Source organism: Cajanus cajan, chromosome 7 (genome assembly GCF_000230855.2).
Source record: "Cajanus cajan strain Asha chromosome 7, NIPB_CcT2T_4, whole genome shotgun sequence".
Lineage (NCBI taxonomy): Eukaryota > Viridiplantae > Streptophyta > Magnoliopsida > Fabales > Fabaceae > Cajanus > Cajanus cajan.
The window spans coordinates 18,580,728-18,606,058 of NC_138523.1; the positions used below are offsets into that span (position 1 = coordinate 18,580,728).

General features: G+C 32.1%; 1 protein-coding gene across 1 annotated transcript in view; it reads right to left on the minus strand.

Moving 5' to 3' along the window:
• Positions 1-25,331, minus strand: part of LOC109811626 (putative homogentisate phytyltransferase 2, chloroplastic) — a 74,039-nt gene that overhangs the window by 47,737 nt on the left and 971 nt on the right. The gene's annotated exons all lie outside the window — the stretch shown is intronic.

A 25,331-nucleotide genomic window follows, 5' to 3' on the forward strand; every position in this document is an offset into this window, starting at 1 on the left:
TTTACATTTAGACAATGTTGGGCGTTTATTTAGACACTATTTACAAAATTGTAGCTTAAATTTAGTCTAAATTGTTACCTATATTATCTCATTGACAACCTTAAAAAAATGTTCCCTGATGTCACTAGCAACGGTCATAAAAGTGTTGCCTATAAAAATAGACTACATTTCTAAAACCGTTCTTTAAAAATTAATAGTGTTGCCTTAAATTAAAAAAAAACCGTTGCCACTGAAGATCATGTAAACCGTTCTTGAAAGTTTAGGTAACGGTTTTTTTGACATCGTGGGCACAGGCCAAAAAACCGTTGCATATTGAAATAGGCAACGGTTGAAAAATCCACGCTTGAAAAACCGTTGCCAAACCGTTCCCTAAACTTTTAGGAACGATTTTTTGGCTTTCAACAACGTTTTTTTATTGTTGCCATAGATAACAAATGTTGTAGTGATTCTAATAATCACTATGTATTATAACTCATTTTTAATATTAGCTATCAAATTTTGAATAAGTATAAAAGTTCTTAGTTAGATGAAATAGATCAAGCTCTCTTGTGCATATGTAGTTGTTACATAATTTTATAAAATGATAGATAATATTGCTTTATAATATATAATAATTTTCGACAATAAAAACATGTTAATAAAATTATATAATCATCACAATAATTGTCAACTTTAAATTTTGGAAGAAAAAAAAATAAAAACTAGCCAAACTTAAACATCAATTTAAAAAATTGAATTCAATCTGAGTCATTTTGGCCCAACCTGTCATGGTTTATAGTCTGCATTAAGTTATCCCACAATGGGTCAAGTAGCCCATTTTGCCACCTCTAGCTACAAGTCCATCTCCATTACAAGGAGTGTCAAAAGATTGTTAAAATAAATTATCTAAAATTATATATTATTATTTAATAATATTTTGACTAAATTGTACTTTTAATCCTTTTATTTTTATCAATATGTAATTTCGTTCTTTCTATTATAAAATAGAAACATTTAATTTCTTTAATTTTAAAAATACAGGATTTCAGTTCTCTTGTCAAATTGACATCGATTAATTGTTAAGTTTTAACATTTACTCATACTTAATGTGATATTTAGTAACATAACATTTAGAAATAAAAAATATAGAAATATAATTTTTATTAATAAAATAATTATCAATCACTCATATATATATATATATATATATATATATATATATATATATATATATATATATAGGGAGTATATCAAGTGAGAGAGAATTTATTATGAGAGATGAGAAGGTTAAAATATAACCCTTAGATTAATTTTCTCTCACTTGATTAAACCTCAAATTTTCTCTCACTTGATCAATCTAAGGGTTATATTTTAACCCTCTCATCTCTCATAATAAATTCTCTCTCACTTGATATGCTCCCTATATATATATAAATGAAGATCTTTTATGTGTTATTTTTTAATTTTTATTCTTATATGTCACATCACTTAAGTGATAACAAATAATCAGATAATATCAAAATTTAATTATGAACGAACATTTTAAATTGATAGTAAGACCAAAATTTCATATATTTTTTTAAAAGTAGGAAAATTAAATGTCTCTATTTTAAAATAGAGATACCAAAATTACATATCAACAAAAATAGAAATAGAAGACCAAAAATAAAATTTAGCCTAATATTTTTAAATTTTTTTAAAAATATTTAAACAGAATTCAATAATGTCAACATGTAAGCCCCGACTCCGTTCTTTCTCTACTCTTCATTTCATCTTCTTGGCTAGGCTAAATCCTTTTCTCCTCTCTTTCCTATTCTTTGAAGATTGAGCTGAGGAGAAACTGAGTTTTGGTGCTAGAGAGCTTCAAGTTTGGGAAAGAACCCGGAGTCGTGTGAAAACTTGTCTTCTTCTTTCCCGAAGCTCGAATTCTTCTTCTCCGAGGTAAGGGAAGCTAGAACTCGAGTTTGTCATACATTTTGGCTTGCATGTAGTTGAATCTTCATCTAGGATGTGATTTGGGGGTTGATTAATTGAGCTGGGTTGGTTGCATATGGTAAAGCTGAAACCATGTGATTGTTCTTGATGATCTTTTGAATCTTGGTGCATGCAGGTTGTGATTCTTGATATTTTTGGGTTGGTAGTGGTGCATTTGAGTTGTTGCATGGTTTAGGTCTCCAGGAATTGCAGGTTCATGGAGGATTTGAGTGAAAACGAAGGTGAAATCCATGGAGTTTTAGAAGTTCAGAAACCCATAGCTATAGCCATTGATTCACATCTATAGCCATGGAGTAAAAAAATGCACTTGCAGGAACCCACAATTATAGCCGTGGATTCACAGCCATAGCCGTGAGAAGGAAAAACGTGATGGCAGAGACTTGCAGCCATGGTTGTGATTTTGCAGCCATAGCTGTGGAAAAAAATTGGAGTGGCAGAAGCTTGCAGCCATGGCCGTGGATTCACAGCCATGGTCGTGGAAAGGAAATGAACCGGCAAAGAGTTGCAGCAAAAGCGCTGGGTTGAGCGCTGCAGAGGTGGGGCTAGATGACCAAATTTGGTCTTAGGGTCTTCATGAAAGTTGTAGCCTTTGATGTTAGCTTTCCAATGGCACCAGAATCACCCAAAAAGGAGTTCTAGAACTCCAGATATTACTATTTTAGTGAACAGGGGTCAAGTTGTCAGTATTAGTTATAGCTGTTGCGGATTTTGTAAGTTTTGACAAAATAGATGATGGAATTAGGACTTTTTGTCTTAATAAGAGTTGTAGGAAATCTTCTTATCTTTCATATGGGATAAGGAAGGGTACGATAGGAGTAGTATAACTCCTGATACACTGTTTTATGTGAAGATTGCCATTTCACAGGGAGTGATTTGGATAAGTTGATAGTTGTTTTGGGTGTTTAAATTATTCATGTTGTTATATATGATAAATTGTTAAAAAAAATGTTGAATATTGTGATATGATGAGAAGATGTAGTTGTGTATTTGTAAAGAAATATTGTATATATCATTTGGATAAGTTGCTTTGTTGCAAAAACATGTTGTTAAACACTGTTGAGAAGTTGTAAGTTGATTAAGTTGTGATGATGAGTTGTTGATCACTAGGACTAGGGGAGATATTTTCGAAGTTGCCCATCCCATTGTGTGGATTGAGATAACTGTGGTGCTTAGAGAGCCCAATTTGTTGAAAACCCTCCTTGGGAAGTTGTCCCTTGGAGTGGACGTTGTGCTGTTCTCCTCTAGGACTTAGTTGGTCCTATGTGTGGGCAAGGTCGAGGCACACGTGTATAAAGCGACCACGGTATAGGGGCCAGGTCGAGCTATACCGATTACAAGTGACCAATTTGATTAAAGTACGAATTGAAGTCGGGAACTTAGTTCCTAACTAAGTGATGGAGGACCATCCATGGTACTTCATGTGAAACCCATCACATGGTCCAATGCTATGACTAATTTTGAGTAGTGTAGGATTTATTTGGTTTATTCCAATTTTACCCTTGTATTTTGGGGTATTTTAGTCATAGGATTTATTTCTTTGTATTTCCCATTTTGCCCTTGTATTTTGGGGTGTTTAGATGCTTAGGTTAATTTCAAAATGGGCTAGGCGTGTCCATTAGGAGGGTGACGCACACTTAGTGGAATTGTTTGGACATTTTTGGTGTTAGGTAGGCTTAGGCCCAATTGGAGGGCCAAGGTGCATAGACTTATCATGCACCTTGTTGTAGCCAACCTAAACCCTTAGATGCCAAACTTGGCCACCAAGTAGCATCTAGGGTTAATTTGCATCTCATTTAGTATGCATTTGGCTTGATGAATTTCGGCCAATGCAACACCAAATGAAACCCTAGATGCTAGCACTCCTATTTATACCCTAGCCTATCACCTTGTACATACTTTGGATCATATTGAATTTGAGTGTGCATTTTTGCCTCAACTTCTCTTCCATAGTCTCTAGGAACTCCACGGCCCCTCCTTTCTCCTCCTCCCTAAACCACCATGAGTGAGTTGAGCTTGGCCTTCCTTGGTTGGCCTTCACCCACCTTAGTGAAGTGAGCTAGCCAAAAGGAGCAACACCCCCACCAAACACCTTCCTCCCCTTGAGCGTGACCACCACCACCTTAAACACCCACTCTTCCCTAGTTTCTAGGTTGCCTTTGGCTAACCTCCTCCCATCTCCACCCTAAGAGAGCAAAACCCTACATTGGTTTCATCCTACACTTGGATGAAACAACCTTGAGCAAACCATCCTCTTTTGTGCTTCCGCCAACATCACCACCATTCTTCCACCATTTTGGAGTCTCCTTGTTGAACCAAGATCAAGGGCGTGCATGGAACTAAGCCACCTTCCATCAAGTGGTATCAGAGCCAGGTTCTTCAAGGGTAAACGTTTCCTTTCCTTGTCTTTCTTTGAGTCTTTTTAGTTCTCTCTTTTGATTCGGTCATTTCTTCTCCTTCTCCTAGTGACCGAATATTTTCTTTGTGTTTTGGTTCATATTTTGCTTCCTTGAACCTTCCTTGATGCTTTAGGTTTCCTTGTTTTTAGGGTTGTCATATTCCATGTTAGGTTGAGTATCACATGTTCATGCATTTTGTTTTTGGAATCTACCTATAGTTTTGTCATTTTTACCTCCTATATTTTGTCTTCCATTATATCCTTGTATGTGCCCAAACACCTTGCATGAAAACATGAAAAATACCATGATGCATACATCTTAAGTGGGCGTGCCATATAGAATATTATCTAGGTCATTCATGCATGCTATTAGCTTCTAGCATGTTCTATATGTTGCCATGATTTTCCATGTGTGAACTTTCTTGCACATGCTAAAAACCGCCCACCTTACCCTTGCATTTTCACTTGTTTAAGTTGATTTCTTGTTTGCCAAGAACCCTTAAAAAAAATATATAAGAGGTGTGCTGGACTTTTTGTGCTAAACAACTTGACCTAATAGTACAAAACCATTTCCACTCAAAAATATTCCCTATAAACCTCTAAGAAAAAGCCACTTGTCTTTGTCTCCTTCTCCTAAGAATTTGACCTAATTTTTGTGCCACCACAAGTGCAAAACCTAAGCAACAAATTGGGCTGAAAATTTAAAAAAAATTGGACCCAAAGACATTTTAAAAGCCAATTGCCGTGACCAAAAAAAGAACAAGAACAAAAAAAAAATATTGGACAAAAATGACTTGTTGCTAGACTTGTGGACTTGGACCATTCCCTTTGCATTTGGAGTTGGACATTTGACAATTTGGACATATTTTTGGGACTTATACCTTGGCTGGACCGAAAACATTAAAAGACTTAAGCAAGTGAAACTTAAACACAAACCCATTCTAGTGCCATTCTAGGTTTATTCTTTTGAGTGCTATCCTTTATTGATTGAGTCTTAATTTTTGCTTGTCTTTCTTTTGGCCTCTTTTGTTTGTCTCCATAAATTCTCTTTGAGTTTAGCTTTCCTAATTGTGCCTTTTCAGTTTTATCTTTTTGGAACTCTTGCTCTTGGTTGGTTTTCATTGATTGTAGGTGAAGTACCTATCTAGCAAAGTAGCAATCCTTTGGTGGATTGAGTGGAGGAGTGAACCAAAACCCAACCTAGCCTTTGGAAGGGTTTTCACTAAACCAAAGGAGAGTAAACACTTTGGAGAGGTGCTAATACGTTTGCTCATTGTGAAGGAACCACAAGAGGAGGAGTTGAAGACTTAATTTCTTGTTTACCTTGTTTTACTTGCTTTCGGCCTCTTTGTTTTAGGCCATTCATTTCTTCCATTTGGTTTGTAATTTTGGCCATTTTAAACCTCTTCAACTTGGGTTTTAGAGCGTGTAGAGAAGGTGATTTGAAAACCTTCACTAGGACCTCGACTAGTGTATGTTCTAAATTGCTTTCCATAGCAAGCTTTATAGCTTTACTAGTATAATTGTCTAGGATTTTTACTTTTGCTTCCAAAACGTTTAGAAGGCTTAATTCTTTTGCCTACTAGGGGTGCGTGCACACACACACTTGGTAGTGTCAAAATTGTTTTTGTAAGAAAGGTAAAAAGGGCTTAGTAATTTTTACTTGAAAAGGGCTTGGTTATTAAGTGATTCTTTGTAGTCCACCTCCCCTTGAAGGTTCAATTTGTATACTTAGGCCTTTTCTACTTATCTTGCACCTTCAAAACTTTTTGTGAAAACCTTTTTATCACTCAATCTTTGTGAAACCCTTTTTAACTCTTTGTGAAAATTTTGTGAAAACCTTTTGATCAAAGATGAGTGAGCATTCTAGTGTACATGGTCATAATTCTCATAGTACTAGGTCTAGTGTTAGGGATGAGCTTAGGCAATTGAAAGATTACCTAAGAAGAAAAGAGGAAGAAAATATAAAAAGAGAGGAAGAAATTAGAAGAAAAGAAAAAGAGCAAGAAAGAAACAATGAGGAAATAAAAAGATTACTTGAAAGATTAGTTGTGGGAGGAGAGGCTAGTGGTTCAAGACCAAAAGTCACTTCTCCTCAACCCTCAAGAGGAAAGGGGCACATGTATGCAAGTGCTCATGAGGAGGAAGGGCATCATACCCAACCTCCAAGTGATATCTTCTTTAGTAGTCATCACAATGATGATTACTATCAAAGGCCCCCAAGACATCATAGAAATAGGGAGTCCTCCAATAGGGAACCTAACATCAATCTTCCCCCATTTCATGGCAAGGATAATGTTGAAAATTATTTAGATTGGGAAATGAAAGTTGAGCAACTTTTCTCTTGCCATGGAATAAGTGAAGATAGGAAGGTTTCTTTAGCAACCCTTAGCTTCCAAGGGCATGCTATGTATTGGTGGACCTCCTTAGAAAAAGAAAGGAGAATAAATCATGAGCCCCCAATCCAATATTGGAATGAGCTCCGTAGTGCCTTAAGAAGGAGGCATATTCCTCCATACTATGACCGAGAGCTTATGGATAAGCTTCAAAGATTGAAACAAGGGTCCTCTAGTGTGGAAGAATATAGGCAATCTATGGAGTTGCTAATGATGAGGGCTGGGATTAGGGAGGAAGAGAGGACCACAATCTCTAGATTTCAAAGTGGTCTTAATCTTGAGATAAGAGACAAAGTTGAACTTCTACCTTATAGGGATTTGAATGAACTTGTTCAACTTTGCTCAAGAGTGGAGCATCAACTTACAAGAAAACCTTTTCGAAAAGACTCCACTCCCTCTTATTCCAAGAGTTTTAAGAAGGAGGGCCACTCTTCCCTACCTTATCCCAAAGAAGAAAAAGAAAAAGGAAAAGAAAAAGAAAATTCATCTTTTAAAGCACCTTCCAAAGAGTCTAAGTCAAGTGAAATCAAGTGCTTTAAGTGTCTTGGAAGAGGACATATTGCTTCTCAATGTCCTACAAAGAAAACCATGGTTTTAAAAGCCCAAGATCACTATAGTAGCCTTGATGAAGCTACTTCATCTTCCTCTAGTGAAGAAGAAGCCATAGACTCCGAGGAAGAAATTTTACCTTGTGAAGGAGACTTATTGTTGGTTAGAAGGCTCCTTAACAATCAATCTAGTGAAATTGACCAATCACAACGAGAGAACTTGTTTCAAACAAAATGCAAGGTCTTAGAAAGTACTTGTTCTCTCATTGTCGATAGTGGGTCTACTTCTAATTGTTGTAGTACTAGATTGGTTGATAAGCTAGCCTTAACTACAAAACCTCATCCTAAACCTTACAAAATGCAATGGATCAATGAGGAAAGAGGTGTTGTAGTCAACCAACAAGCAAGCATACCAATCTCTATTGGCAACTATAAAGAAAATGTTTTGTGTGACATAGTGCCATTAGAGGTTAGTCATGTCTTGCTTGGGAGGCCATGGCAATTTGACAAGCACATAATCCATAATGGCCTCACCAATAAAATAAGTTTCCAACACTTAGGTAAGAAGTTTGTGTGGTGTCCTCTATCACCCTCTCAAGTGAATGAGGACCAACTCAAACTAAAGGCTAAGAAAGATGATGAAGAGAAAAGCAAAAACAAAAACAAAAAGAAAAGAAAAGATAAAAAGAATTTTTCCTTTGAAGAAAAAGGGCTAGGTTCAAGTGAACCTTAACCCTTGTGCCATCCTCTTTTCTTTGGTGCCAAAGAAAGATGGCAATGGAGGATGAGCACCTTTTTAAAAGCCATCATTGAATAAAAGGCACCCAATCCTAAGTTAGATGATTTGGTGAATGAATTGCATGGGTCAATAAATTTTAAATGGTGATGCCTCTTTGGCTCTTCCCTTTTGCCCTAAGCACCTTCATTCAACAAATTATGTACTTAAGGATTGCATAGTTAAGTTTTAATATTTTACTCCCCTAATTGTGGTTTCACTTCTTTTGAAGGATCAATGGAATGGAAGAACTTGAAGATTTGTGGTCAAATCCTTCTCAAGAAGGAGGGTATGATGGAGGACCATCCATGGTACTTCATGTGAAACCCATCACATGGTCCAATGCTATGACTAATTTTGAGTAGTGTAGGATTTATTTGGTTTATTCCAATTTTACCCTTGTATTTTGGGGTATTTTAGTCATAGGATTTATTTCTTTGTATTTCCCATTTTGCCCTTGTATTTTGGGGTGTTTAGATGCTTAGGTTAATTTCAAAATGGGCTAGGCGTGTCCATTAGGAGGGTGACGCACACTTAGTGGAATTGTTTGGACATTTTTGGTGTTAGGTAGGCTTAGGCCCAATTGGAGGGCCAAGGTGCATAGACTTATCATGCACCTTGTTGTAGCCAACCTAAACCCTTAGATGCCAAACTTGGCCACCAAGTAGCATCTAGGGTTAATTTGCATCTCATTTAGTATGCATTTGGCTTGATGAATTTCGGCCAATGCAACACCAAATGAAACCCTAGATGCTAGCACTCCTATTTATACCCTAGCCTATCACCTTGTACATACTTTGGATCATATTGAATTTGAGTGTGCATTTTTGCCTCAACTTCTCTTCCATAGTCTCTAGGAACTCCACGGCCCCTCCTTTCTCCTCCTCCCTAAACCACCATGAGTGAGTTGAGCTTGGCCTTCCTTGGTTGGCCTTCACCCACCTTAGTGAAGTGAGCTAGCCAAAAGGAGCAACACCCCCACCAAACACCTTCCTCCCCTTGAGCGTGACCACCACCACCTTAAACACCCACTCTTCCCTAGTTTCTAGGTTGCCTTTGGCTAACCTCCTCCCATCTCCACCCTAAGAGAGCAAAACCCTACATTGGTTTCATCCTACACTTGGATGAAACAACCTTGAGCAAACCATCCTCTTTTGTGCTTCCGCCAACATCACCACCATTCTTCCACCATTTTGGAGTCTCCTTGTTGAACCAAGATCAAGGGCGTGCATGGAACTAAGCCACCTTCCATCACTAAGTATCGGAGGGTTGTAATATTTGGAGGATAGTCGGTAGGCTAATTTCATAGGTGGCTTAGTTGAGCTAGCTAATGTCGTGGTAGGCCTAAACCCAGTTGTTCTATCCTGACATAGTACTATACTTCCTTGTTTAAGTGGCAAAGTCTGAGAAATCATTATTGTGCTGTGGATTGGCATCCAAATTTATTGTTTACCTAGCAAGCCCAAAAAGGTTCTTTGCTGCCGGTTCGGTAAGACCTAGCTACTTAAACTGCTCACCCATGTTGTAGGAGATCTCCGAGTTGAAATGTGTGACGACGCATAAACTGTTGATGTGTTTAATTGATGTCAATATGAGTTGTATATTTGCTGTTGTGTTGTGAAGCTGTGATTGAGTTGTGAGTTGTTATGTGTTGTATGTTGAACCTGTTGAGAATGATGATGGTGTTGTTAAGTTGAAGGTTGCTTATATATATATGTGTTGATTATTTTTACTATAGTTTACCCTTGCATGTTTTCATGTGGGTTGGACTGCAACGATCATACTGTGTATAGGAGTAGAGCAGGGATAAGACTGGAGAGTAGTAACAGTGCCACAAAGGAGGGCTGGAGCTGATTTTGTGTAGGCTACTTTGGCGTATCATTTTATTAGTATTAGATATACTTTGACTTGTTGAGCCTCAGGCTGGATATATGTATATATTCCTTTATATGCATATTCTACTTCTGTGTGATGATGTTCTATAGTGTGACGGTCAGGCAGGTCGTTACACAATATATATTAGTAATAAATTAATAAATAAACCAAAATATTTAATATATATAGTTTTAATTAAGAATTCAAAAACCTAACTATAAATTACAACTCTAAAATAAAATCTGAAATCTAAATTAAGTTTAGATATTAAAAATGATAAATATTTGAAAATATCAACAACAACAATAAAAAAAAATTGGTAATCAAATCAAAGCTTTTATTTTTTTTTAATTTTAAACAAGCCAAAAATTATTTAAACTAATGACAGTTAATTTTAAAGATCACTTTCAAATATTTTATGACATACAATATTAATTAAATCAACTAAATATGTTACAAAAGACAATATATTTCTTATTGCTCAATAATATTTCTTGAAGATAAAAAGTCATTTATTTATACAGAATTTAATAAGGCATTATATCTATTAATTTTTTTTAATAAGTAATATAAAATCATTTTAAATATATTGGTGTAATTAAAAGTTCTAAAAAAATAACTACAAATTATTTTTTAAAATATGATATTTATATAATATTTTGTTTATTTAACTATATTATTTACTCAATTAAGTAACTTTTATTTCATGTAATAATGAAAGATAAAAAAATCATAAATATTTATAATTACTTAAATTAAATAATTTAAAAACAAGTTCTAAAGTCACAACAAATAAACATGATTCAAAATAAACAAAAATATATGACAACTATCTAATATAGAAGTCGGTGAAAAACTCAAATTGAGAAATAACCATAAAAAAAATGGTATTTAGGTCGACATGGCATTCAAAGAGATACTATGTGAATAATTAAGTTTCGCATAAGCCGGAAAAAAAGAAAAAAAGGTTCTACCACTTCAACTATATAAGCTAATTATCTTCATCGAATTTTGTTTATATTTTCAATACCATAACTAGTGTCTAATGATTAAAATAAGGGAAATCAATAATCACTCGTTTTGTTAGCACGGGAAATCTAAATTGACTCCACAATGTTGTTAGACTGTTTAGGGTTTAGAAGAAGTACTTCATGTACGTATGAAAAAAGAAAATGAACACCCTTTTGTATAAACTAACGTATTAAAGTCGCTTCCGTATATTTTTAAAAAATAATAATAAAGATGAACGATTAATGCACACTTTTTAGATAGTTAAAGTTATAAAGGTTGAGAAAGAAAAAATAATTAGAGGTAATTTAATAGAGAGTTAATATTACTTTTACCGAAAATATTTTAAGTTATTATTAGAGAAATTAAAAGGTAAAATAAAGATCGAAATTTTTTTTTTTTATTGATCACAATCTCTTAAGAGAAATATAATTGTATAACTTAATATATGAAGTGGTTAAAATATTACAAGAAGGGATTAAATTGTTACTTAATTACTTTTCTGAAACTTATACCCTTCTGAACTTTCGCTCATGTTGACTTGATGTTTAGAAGATTTAGACATAAATGATTTAGTTACTCAGAATGATAATATTATTATTTATGAACTCATCTTTTAAAGATTATAACTATCTTAGATATATATCTGACAAGCCTATGTTTATGCTTAAAACATTATTTATAAATTAATCAAAAATATTTTTCATAAAATTGATGTTATAAAGACATTACTTTGGTTATAAGGTGTAGTATTTATAAGACTTTTGTATTATTTATTATATTCAAAAGATATAGTTTAGGAGACTATTTTTATTCAAAAGTCTATTCAACACTTAAAGAGGTTATTAAGCATCCAGAATGTTATTATGTTGATGATTATGCTCAAAATATATCAGAATCCTTATGATGTAGATGTAATATATATGACAACTAATAACACAATGTAGAAGAAAGGTAAGAGAAGACTACACACTAAGAATTTATATTGGTTCACTCTAATTATATAGTATATATGATATTCATCCAAACTAATGATATTTCCATTAACATAACCATCATCCTTGCTAGATCATCAACAACAATAAAAAATCTCTACTGAATTTTCTTATCAATTACTCTGTACTTCAACAACTCCCTCACCACAATACCCTCTTGATCTTGGTTTGAAGCACCCACTCAACTGCACGATACTCACTTAGTCTTACAATAATTCAATTTCATAAGTCTAAAATAAGAGTTAAAAAATTATAATATTCTAATATCACAAATCTAAATAAAAGAAATTTTTAATAATATCATATTTTTACTTAACACATGTTATATATTTAAATAAAAAAAATTAAATAATTTTTTTATAACGACCATATTTAATGAGTATCTATGGAACAAATACCTTAATATTTATCTATGTATTCATTTATTATCAAATACAAATATATCCATTTATTATTATTTGTTGAAAATTTTATTCATGTATAAATTCTTTTTCCATCTGTACCAATTATACTATAAAAAACAATGTAATTGTTGAGGATTAACATTTTGTTTATTGAATTGGTGTGATTCTAAATAAAAAATTATTTTAATCGAGATATCTCTTAACTAAAAACTTATCGAAATGTTTAGAATATTTATTTAAAAGTATGACCTCTCTCAACAATTTTTTTTATATAAACAAGAGCTCGAAAATTAAACTCTTTATATATTTAAAAAGATAAAATTATTGTAAGCTTTAAGACGATAATTGGAAACACAAAATATGTATAGTCATGGAATTGTGATTAATATATTGATTGATGAGCAGAATATAGGTGTTAGTCAACATAGATTTCCGACAAGAACAATGTGGAACTTTCATTTGACAACTACTACTACTATACTATGTACGTACTTTTACTATGTACCACTTATGGTACGGGCCTTCCACCATACACGCGGCTTCACCACAAGAACTAGCTGGACCTCAGTGATGCTAAACTCTTACTAACCTTATTTATTTATTTTTATTTTTATTTTATACGGTTGGTGGAGGCTGTGTGTACAACTACAAGATACAGATGAATATGATTGTAAAGTGTGTGGAAGAGACAGGAGTAGCTTATTTAAATTTTAAAGTGTTTGCTAATTAAATGGTTATTTTAATTCATTTATGAAATTTAGAAAAAGAATGACTCCTTATTTTCAAAACATGCATTTTTGAACATAAAACATGCACAAACTTAAGACTTTGTTGAAGTGATATAATTATAAGAGGAAGAAACAGGTGATGTATCATAATAAATTATTAACTCTTATAATAAATAAGTAAAAAAAAATAAATTAATATAATATTTTATATTATTAATGTATGATTATTAAATTTTAATTATAATATTAAACATAATATTAATATAAAATATAAAAATTAAATGATAATGGGATTTTAAAATTAATATTAAAGATAATATTAATATAAAATTAATGTAATCCCTCTCTCAATCAATTTTTTTTATCCATTATACTCGTATTTAAGGAATGGTTTAAGGGGAACAAATTAAATTTTACTTAGACCAGCAACTTGTTAATATATGTTTGTAATGTACTTAAGATAATATGTCCTTTTCTTTATTATTATTATTATTATGTTAATATTTATTAATTTTATTAATAATAGTTAATATCTGTTAACATATTTTATTGATTATATTTAACATTCTCAGTGTTCAATCAAAATTTTCAAGTAAAATCTTATTTAGATTTAAGATGTTTTAGCTTATATAGTTTGATTAGGAAGATAAACATATTTTTAATAAGAATATAACAAATGTTTTGAAGTAATATTAGCACTATATAAGAAAGAGAATACATACTGAGACGATCGAATAACAACGTTACTTATGTTTCACACTGAATAGTCATCCGTCACACTCCTTAATTAAGGCCATAGATATTGCCTTAATCTTACTCCCCACACTACCTTTTTAACCTTAATTATCATCATTAGCTTCCTCAAGGTTGCGGAGCTTGCATATCAGAAAGAGAATACGTGAAGCATATTTCGGTTGGCTCGACCATCTCGACCACTGAGTCCACTACCTAAAGGAAGATCATGTCTTGGTCACCTTCGTCGTCTATATATGATCGAACAACATTGTTTAGAAGACAACTACACCCTTCATCACTCAGTCAAGATAAAAGACACATTTGCTGCATACATCCTTCATAGATTTCTTTTGACAGACTCAACATCGTTGGCCACTAAGATAGTCAAGGTAATAATCAAAGTATGCGCGTATTTGACTTGTTTGTGCTAGATTCAACACTCTTAAATAAATAGCTGAAGTATCCAATTTAACCAAGGTATCCATGTCATACAATCATTATAATGTAGATTGCATAACAAATTAAGAGAACTAACGAGGTTACAAAATGTTAACATTATATATTACCTAATTAATAATTAAGAACCAAAGTCCATTGATCTAAATATATTATGAATAATTGTTTGTGGTGAATTTTGTTAATAGGTTCTTTTTGCTCGAACTAGCGTCGTTCTTCAATTTAGGTATGCAAAAATTAAGCCTTTTATGGACATGGATGAAAATAATACAAAATGATTAACAAGAATAATGATTAATAAGTACCAAATTTCTAAATACTTATCAATAGTTACTGAATAATAATTCTCATACACATAGACGTTCAAATAAATTGAGTGAATGATATATATATTGACAACACAAATCATCATCCAATTACATAACTGCAAGATTACAACGTACAACAATTTTAAGAAAATAACGAACTACGAATTATGGAATTTAAACAAAACTAAACTAAACCTAAGGAACGAATGAAAATATGGCTAAGAAGTCATACCCAACAGCAATCTCATGCACATGAACCATACGCGTAGACAGAAAGTGCTTACGAAAGTATAAGTATGATTTTTCCGATTCCCTTAACGAAGTTTGCTTCTCATATTTATAGAGGTAATTGGGAGCGGTTAATCTCGTATGGCTCATCGTGGGAATGCATAATTGCTATCCACTATGTAACCTGTGTGACTTAGGTGCAACTTCTCGTAACCGCCTGTCCCACATATTTTTATCTCTTCGACACACTATATAGTAACCTCCTGCTCAAACTGTTCAGGAAACTTCCAATAGCCTCCTATCATGTCTAATTTTCGAGCAATCCTCGAATATCCATACCTATATAGCCCGTCCTGATATTCGGTTATGGTAAGCATCTCTTCGATTACCCCTTTCTTTGAGTAGGTTCCATGAATATTTGTTCAAGTGACCCTAACAATAATATAAATGATTATATAAATCAAGATCCTGTATTGAGTACCCGTCAAATTCGTCGACGATAGTTGAGACCGAAAATCCCATACGTCAAAGACATAGTGATATATCTTCAGACAAGTAGAGCCATAATTCAATTTCCATTATAAACTTATTTGGATGACGTTTGCATTTATATATGTCATATGTGGTCGTCGGTTAAGTTTTTAATAAATATTATAGTATGATTTTATCAAAAAGAAAAAATGTTGTTGCATGTTCAAAAAATCAAAATACTACACAAGGATAACACACTTTGTTCTTACGTTACTCTATCTGTACCAAAAAATTCGACCGCCCACTACATCGATCTGTAAAGCAAATATGTCAGATTATTGTGCTGGTTTTCATCACTTATCCACTATCATTTTTCGTCTTCTTCTCATTGAATAAGTTCTCATTTCTTTTCAATTCGAGTGATTGAAAATGAATTCAATTTTTGTTTTTCATTTGTTGATCTCCAAAAGTTATTCAACGCGTTTTTTTGTTTCTAGTTCTACTGTCGTGGAATTCCAACAACACACAGACACCGACACCATTGCTAAAAGCCTTTGACACGTGTGACTAATTAAATATATGAGAAAGTATTTTTTATTTTTAATTATAATCTTGCTATTCTTAAATGTTTGTATAAGACATCTTTTTGTTTTAAAATACTTTTTGAAATTAAAAAAATTAAGAATAAGATAGTAAATATGTTTTTCTCAAATTAAATGGACTATTTTTTTATTATTAATATTATGTTTAAAATGTGAAAATAAAATAAGAGCGGACAATAGTGAAATTAAAGAGAAAAATAGAAAATGAATAAATTTTATTTAAATTGTTGATAGAGAAAAGAAAATTAAAGGAGAGATATTTTATAATTCACTTGTTTTTTCTCAGTTTTATTTTATTTTTTAAAAATAAAAAGAAGCGTAAAATACATGTTTAATTGGATTTCAAAAAATTAGTTAAGCAAAAACGTTTTCTAAAAAAAGGTCCTTTTAAAAAAAAAAGAAAGAATAGGAAACGAAGTTCTCTATTATTTTATTCTCTGAGAATCATTAAAAATGGAAAAACCAAAAATGCAATGGAAATGTTCATATGAAATTGAAAATTCTTTGAAGATTCCTTCTTCTAGGATATTGGCTCATAATAAGGTTCTTTGATGTATCATTCTTTTTTCATAGCGACGTTGTTACAGTAAGAAGACATTAATCTCATTCAATTAGGTAAACAGCTTAATTAAATTGTATAATTATTTTTAAAAGGGTTTATTTATATTATTCATTCTGATGTTATGACATGAAAATTTGTATAAGTATTATTTTTGTAATGATAATTTTGGGAGGCGGGGTGGTGTTATAGTATAATGCAGAAATAGTCTCAAGATAATAAAGGTCTGATAAGGAGAAGTTTTTAGTTTTTTTTTTTTTAAATTTAAATAGGAAATTTTGGTTTTGTATGTTTTGTATCTAGTTAATTTTTTTTTTCATGAAATATTGTTGTTTGGGAAATATTTTTATCTTATTTTTTTAGAAAGTTATTTTCAAGTTGAGAATTAAACTTTTATGAGATAGAGAGAAAGTTTTAATTATATAAAAATAGATTAAAATATTGATTTCTCTCTAAAATAAAATATAGGTTAAACATATAATTTAGCCTTTGCATGTACCAACATGGTCTCTAACACCATTAACTTCATTAAATATTGTTAATTTAATCCTTATATAACACATTGCTAATTTGATCCCTACACATTAGTATTTTCTTAATTTGATCCCTATATATAGCAGATCAAATTAAGAATGAGTTGATCGTGTGCGAATCAAATTAAGAATGCACTATATATATAAGGACTAAATTAAGAATATGTAAAGGAGTTAATAGTTTCAAGATTAAATCAATATCATTACATGTATAGGGACCAATTTTCTAAATTTTTACTTATAGGAATCTAATTGAAAATCTACAACATGTGCATGGACTAAATTATACGTTTCACCTAAAAAAGCTTTATAGTTGGGAGTTCATCTTCTTCCAAAGAATCTCTCTCTCTCTCTCCCCCTTGTGACACCCTTCTACCACAAAGAAAAGTAAATAAAGATTTTTATTTATTAAAAGAGACAATTAAAAAAAATATTATAAAATACTTGAACATAACTCTTTAGTAAAAGGGTTCAAAATACTTTGAATAAAAATGTTTTAATGCAAAAGATAATCGAATACCAACATAAGTTCAAAATAAGACACAAATTGCCATTTTACATAGCCTCCAACACTCGTTGGCTCTTTGACTAGGATTTTTGGCTCCCTTGATAGACACTCATAGATGTTAGGTATGACTTGCTCCTGTTGGAGGGACCACACCTCCTTTACTCCCTCAATGGTTCCACACTCCTGTAGTATGTTGCACGTGCTTTGCTATCCTCATCATAAATACAACACCTGTTTACCAATACAGAAAACTAGTAAATCTCCTGATAGTTCACAGTTGGCTTGTTTAACCTTTAGTTGCAAGCCATTCACAAACTTGATACAATTGGATATTGCTCATTTTTCACACCTTTGTAAAGGGGATAAAAACATACCAAAGCCTCAACTTTGGTAATGTACCTCGTCACCATGCCATCACCCTACTTTAGCTTTAGGAACACTATCCCCTTCCCGTTCTTCACATCTAGAGGGAAGTAATTCTCTAGGAAAATCCATTTGAAGTTAATCCAATTAACCAGAGTCCTTTCTACCATCATTCTCTATAAGGTGTTCTGCCATTAGAACTCAACATCTTCAGAAAACTTGAAGGCAACTAGTGATACATTTTGAGCATTGAGACTCTCCATCACCTAAAAGATTTTCTCCACCCTGAAGATCCACTCTATAGCTCGATAAGGACCCTACCCACCTCTGAAAGTAGGTGAATCGTTCTACTAAAACCTGGACAACTAGCTAGTTGGTCCCAACAACATTCGCGATTCTAATCACCTAAGCTATTTCCCGTAAGGCATTAGCTAACACATAATCATATCTCCTCGCCATTACTTTTATGATTAACAGAAAAGTATACAATAACTTAAAACACTTAATATAAAACATATAAGTTCAAAGTACACTTAGAAACATTGCAAACACGCATAACACACTGGCCAGATGAACCAACCTACTGTGATTCCACTAAATGTGACACATTTCTACCCAAAGCCAAATAAATAAAGTTTATTTATTAAAGAAGATAATTAAAAATAAAACATTATAAAATACTTGAACATAACTCTTTAGTAAAAGAGTTCACAATACTTTGAATAAAAAAACTTTAATGCAAAGATAATTGAAGGCCCACATAAGTTTACAATAAGGCACAAACTACCATTTCACATAGCCTTGAACAGAAAATAAAATGTCATAAAATAAGTTAAACTCTATCTCTAACTAAGGAAACATAAATCTCTCAAGCCCCGATGTCATAGTTTTAGAGTAAGATCTTAAAACAACCATCAAAGCACTAGGGTTCACCTCCATCAAACTCCTCTTCTTGTTCCAGTCTAATTGTACAAGTGGAAATCAACCCAAACACACATAATAACAAATACAAGGAGTGAGAACATATCTCATCCATGTACAACACATATAAAGAATAAGAATAATACTAAAGGCATGCATAATAATCATGTTTTTATACATATAATCATTTTCACTTATATCATTTAAAGTCATACTCAACTTAGTACATCTATCACTCCACATTCATTCATCATTAACATCCATTCATCTTATTCAAATTATCTCAATCATAAAATAAGAATTGTGCAATGTATGTTCCTAACATGCATGTGTACATAAACATACACTTCTACTAGCAATAAGATATAGAACTGAATCAATCATACCTCTGTAGATCATTTGATCTAGTAGTTTACTTGATTTTTCTTTTGATAGACTTACATATGGATGCATAGGTGTAGGCATAGGTTTGTAGTCATTCATCTTAAACTTTGTAAGAAGTTCTTTGTATATTTATGTTGATGAATGAATATGCCTTCATCTGTTTGCTTGATTTGTAGTCTTAAAAAGAACTTGAGTTCACCCAACATGCTTATTTCAAACTCTTTTTGCATAAACTTAGAAAAATCCTCACATAGAGGTTCATTAATAGCATCAAATATGATGTTATCAACATAAATATGTACTACAATAAAATTTGTGTTAGACTATTTGCTAAAGAGGGTTGTGTCAACTTTACCTCTCATAAAATCATTATTTAAAATAAAGTTGCTTAATCTTTCATACTGAGCTTTAGGAGCTTGTTTTAGACTATAAAAAACCTTTTTTAGTTTGAAAACAATCTTTAAAATTAGGATTTTTGAAACTAAGAGGTTGTCTTACATAGACTTCCTATTCAATAATATCATTTAAAAAGCGCTCATTACATCCATTTGAAAAAGTTTGATTTCTTTATGAGCTGCAAATGCTAACATAATTTTGATAGTTTCAAGTCTAGTATAGGAGCAAAGGTTTCAATAAAGTTTGTAGCTTTTTCTTGATTGTAGCCTTGTGCTATCAATCTAGCTTTATTTCTGACCACTTTACCTTGTTTGTCTATTTTATTTCTAGAAATTCATCTAGTTCCTATAATACTATGATGTAAATAATTCATAGACCAAACAAATACATATGTAACAGTTCCAGAGGTCGACCAGTGGAAATAACTTTTTTAGATTTGAAGGAAGTTTTAATTTGTTTTCCTTTTTGACAGGTTTCATAGAGAAGACAAGTTTTCCAAGAAATTTTTTGCAACCCTTTTACTAAACCTTTCTTATTTAGTTTATAAGTATGTTTTTAAATTTATATGCTCAAAAACTTTTTGTGCTAAATCCATCTTTCATCTTCTTTGGAGATCAATCATGTTACATTCTCTTTTCTCAAATCTTCTAGATTAATCTCATAAAGATTATTCTTTCTATAGATAGTAAAAAACACAGACTCATTATCTTACTTGACTATGCATGAATCTTTGTAAAAAAATACAATATATCCACTATCACAAAATTAACTCATATTAAGCAAATTATACTTTAACCTTTCAACATATTAAACATTATTAACAATAGGTATAGAGTTTTTACCAATTTTACATATATCTTTGATTTTTCCTTTGCCACGTCCTTCAAACGAGACTATTCCTTCATGTGGTTGGAGGTCTAGGAACATAGAATTTTCTCTCGTCATATGTCATGAGTAGTCATTGTCCAAGTACCAATGTGAATCCTTTCTTTTTCCCACCAAGGATATTTGCAACATGAATTATTTGAGATTTTTGTACCCAAATCTTTTGGGTCCTTCTTTGTTAGTACCCTTGACCTTAGACTTGCTTCTCTATTTTTATTTGGTTTTGCACCTATTAAAAAGGTGATGGTTCTTTCGACAAATGTTACAAAGAATAGTCTTAGGTCTGAAGTGTGATGTCCCATATTCTAATTCAAACCCAAAATCACTTTTGTTAGATGGAAATCTCTTATGCTTTAGAAGCATATTTTAGAAGACCCATATCCAAATTTAGCAAGATCCTTCTTAAATTGTACGTTTTCAGCTTACAATATCATAACCTCAAGCGGTCCATTGCTTACGATCTTGTTTTTGAGAGTCTAAATCTCTCTAGTAACGTTTGATATATCCTTCTTGAGTTTTTCATTTTTTTCTTGTAATAATTTACATTTTGAAAAAAAATTCTTATACTCAAGGGTGATCATGTGAGAGTTTGTCAGGAGAGTCTCATAAGACATCTCTTCATCAGAATAATCAGAAGGACAAGAATTAGAGTCAGAATTTACTTCTAATCTTGTATCGTCTGTATCTACCATAAGACATATGTTACCATTTTCATCGCCTAAACTATTTGTGCAACTATTGTCCAAATCTTCCCATGTGGCCATCAAATTCTTCTTGGCATTCTTTTTGCTGGTCCATCCCTTTGAGTGTAGGACATTTAACCTTCATATGTCCAACTTTCTTACACTCATAGTAAATGACCTATTTGTTGTCTTCTTGAACATGTTTCTTGTACTTGTTCTTCTTTTTGTGGAAGATCCTAAACTTTTTTTTTTGTTTTTGTTTTAAGTATGTTCTTAAACTTGTTGGATATGAGAGATTCGTGGAGTTTTCAAAACTTTCATCATAGCTGCTATGCTTAGATTCAACCTTCAGAGCTTTGCCTTTGTCTCTCCTCTAGTTGGTTTCACCAATCCTTAGAGCAAAATAATCATTTGCCTTAAGATGATCCTTGTTATTCAAATAAACTTTTAGAACTCCTAAAAGTTCATCTAAAGTAAAAGTCTTGAGATTGCAAGCCTCTTATATAGCGGTGACCAACTTTTACATAAATCTAGTTGATTTAAAAGTTAAAATTTTTGTCATTATTTTCTTTTTTATCCAACCTCATTTTCCCGCTTTTCATTAAAAAAGAAAAGGTAAATGATAAAAGAAACCTTCGACTTATGGGTCTCAGGCCCAATTTTTTCTTCTTTTAATTTATGGGCCTAAGAGTAAGGCCTAAAGTATTCGAAAACCATTCCTGAACCCTTTACATTTACTTCACTTTGTCTCAGTCCTATGCATAATACTGTAGTGAATGAACAAACGTAGGTTCTGTTCTTCTAATCTCTTCCTTCACATCTTGCATACGAAATTATCTTTGTAATTCAAAATTTTTTTTGTCTTTTTTTTTTCTTCAGATAACTCGTCCTATTTCAGTCATGGTGGAGAATAATCTCTTCGAGGATATCTTTAGGGTCGAAAAATTAAACCCCGATGACAAAAAATTATTCGATAAAGGTATTATTATTTACAAGTGCATTTTTTTTCAACACTTATACTCTCTTCATATTTTATTTGTTTAGTTTAACTTGCCATGCTTTGATGTTCTATCATCATGTCTAGGGTTTTTCGCTTTCATTTCTAGAACTTTTTTCTCCCTGCAAAAACCTTTTTTTTTTTTTAATTTTTTTTAATTTTTAGATTCACTAAAAAAATTGAATTATCTCTTAAAATTCTCTACCCAAATACTCCATTCAAGTTCGTCTATTTTTATTTGCATTCCATTTTGTGGGGACATGAATATTTGGTCTTACTAGATGCATTTTTAACTTTGTTCCACGTGTTTCATTCTAACACTTGGATGTTGTGCTCTTCTCAAGTTACTCGTATTGAAGCAAGAAGTGAAAAGTTTGACATGTTTATGCACCTAGACATCAATTCTAAGATATATCCATTGAAAGTGGGTCAGAAGTTTACTATGGTGCTTGTTTCGACGCTTAATCCTGATGGAACACCAGATACTGGCTATTTTAGTTTATTATCTTTTACAAGGAACCTTTCTTTCACTGTGAAAGATTGTTATTATGATTGTCAAGTCAAGTGAACCATGGTACAAAAAGATTAGTTATTGTTCTAGAATGAGCATTTAATGGTGTGTGGCTGTGCTTATTCTAGTGAAAGCCTCATGTGTATGCTAATCTTTGTTTAGTTTACTAATGTTATTAAGTTTTTCTTCTGTGACTGAGAACTATTGTTCTTCATCATGAGCTTGGAATTCATTTCACAAATTGGGTTAACCTATTCTTTCTGTGCCACAGTGTAAATATTTAACCAAGCAATAAGTTGTGACATTAACTACTATGCCATGAGAAGATTTATGGTATTGATCACTATTTGAACTGATTCATGTCATCAGTAGTCATTATGTTACATGAGACAAAAGTCAACGTCCAATATCTGAGCATTAAAAACAGTTAATAAGTTGCTACAATTATTTTCTTATAAGAGATATAATAGATTACCTTGGTATAATTTGCTGGTTCTAATATCCGTTTCTGAAACATAAGAAAACAAGTCATGGCTATTTTACAGTTTTACAACCACTTGTGTGCATTTTGGAAAAAGAAACACAAAAATGAGAAAGCACTAGACAAGAATCTTCTGCATGTAGCACTTAGGTTCCAATAAGCATGCGTAGTGCATGGGATAGACAAAATCTCAACAACACTATAGGGGGAAATGTTTTGCTCAGTAATATCAACAAGCATATATAGAATTTGTTTGAATACAAGTTTAGAAAAGCACTTGATAGCTTCTCTACTGAAAATAAAGAACTTTTTTTGGTAGAGAAGCTCTCAAAAATAATTTTAACTTGTATCTAAACAGTCAGTTAACTCCAATCAACATACCAGGCTACCATAATCTTAAGAATATTGTATACAGGGAAAAATACATTTTATGGTGCCAAAGATATCTTCAAGGGCATGTAGCCTTGATCCCAATAGATTATAACTTATAATATATCTTATGTCATCCAATATTTCAAAGATGAAAATAGGTTATCCTATATAGTCAGATGGGAGGGGGAATAGTTTTGAGGATTTTTCTCTTTCCTTTTCCTTGTCTGTGAACAATTTGTCATTTTTGGGCTTAAAATCAGAAAGTAGGCACTGGGCAGTCCACGAATTTCTCAAATAACATACTAACACTAATTTTTAGAGCAAAGGTGCAAATATTCCAAGAAATTTACACTGAATGATTCAACAATTTTGTCTACATACACACCTTCTTAGGGATAGGTTTGTTTTCTTAGCCCCTGTATGTTTCAGCTCATGAGTTTTAATTTAATAGAGATTTTATTATAATATGGACCAAGTATTAGGGAGACCATTTGAGTCTAGTTTCTATTAATTTTTGTATTTTTTTATCCGTTTTAGAAGAGACGATTCCTCTCTATTTTCCCATTTTTTCTTAACAAAAACTTCTTTTATTCCCCAAATTCCCCCTCCCCCACACTGTCCTAGAAAATAAAATTCTGATAGTCACATAAAGTGTCTGCTAATGGAAGACTGATATAATACTACATTTCATATTCTTCAAGAACACGTGTTGTAAAATCATAAATGAAAGCAAGGTATTAAACTAAGCAAGACATAGTAGGCTAAAATTAGAAAATCTGCAACTTTACACATGGAAGGGAGCAAGGCAGATATGTTATACTTTAGTTTTTCACAGTTATGCACATTTTGAAAGTATTACAGCAAGAACTTAAATACAAATGGAAAGGATATGAAGCCCCTCATTGTGCAAAGCCAAAAACACTCATTAATCATGACTAAGCTAAAAAGCAAGGCTCCCTTGCCTAAAGATCAACTTGTTTTTTCTGAACAAATAACTAACATTTAATCAAACTTACAAGCAAAATAGAAAATCATAGAGACTTTAAAATATTGTATTATGACAGTTGAAAAAATCTCAAGTTCCAACAAGTATCCAAGTCATACTTGGCAGAAATTCCAGACAACACAGAACTCAATAGCTGCCCCATTTCTCTAGACAAATTTTATGAAAATGATTAACAAAATATATTTTATTTAGAGTAATGGGATGACTAGATGGATGGTGAAGAAATAAATGGGATTACATGAAAAGCACAATATTTATGAAAATCAACTTAAGCTAGAATGACAGCCTTGACAGTTACTAATGCAATTAACAAACCTGGTTAATCAAGCTTAATGCAAAAATCGTATGAGCAAGTATGAGTAACCAGCGCCTGAAAGCCTGTTAATAGTTGCATAACATACATAAGGTTTTGTTTTCATGTAAAGAAAAAAATAAATAATTCTATGTAAATGATTGACACATAATGCAAGTTTATACTCACCTCAAGCATATAAATTACTGCCAAAATAGAAACAATATAGTTCATCAGTAAAATTCCAGAACCAAGGAAGGCAATGTTTCGAACTCCTAATTTGGTAGCAAAGGTTGATATTTGATACCTGAAGTTAGTTTTGCCATGCAAATCCATATTAAATTCAAAACCAAACATATGGGTGGAAGCAGATTATGTACACACAAATATATAGATTTAAATTTAATACATTAGTAGGTCCCTGAATTTTATTTTAAAAAAAATGTAATTGGGTCCTTGAGCTTCTATAATTTTTGTAATTGAGATCCTGTAATTAGTAAAATTCCCACAAATTGTTACTTTTATGACAATTTCAAGCCACC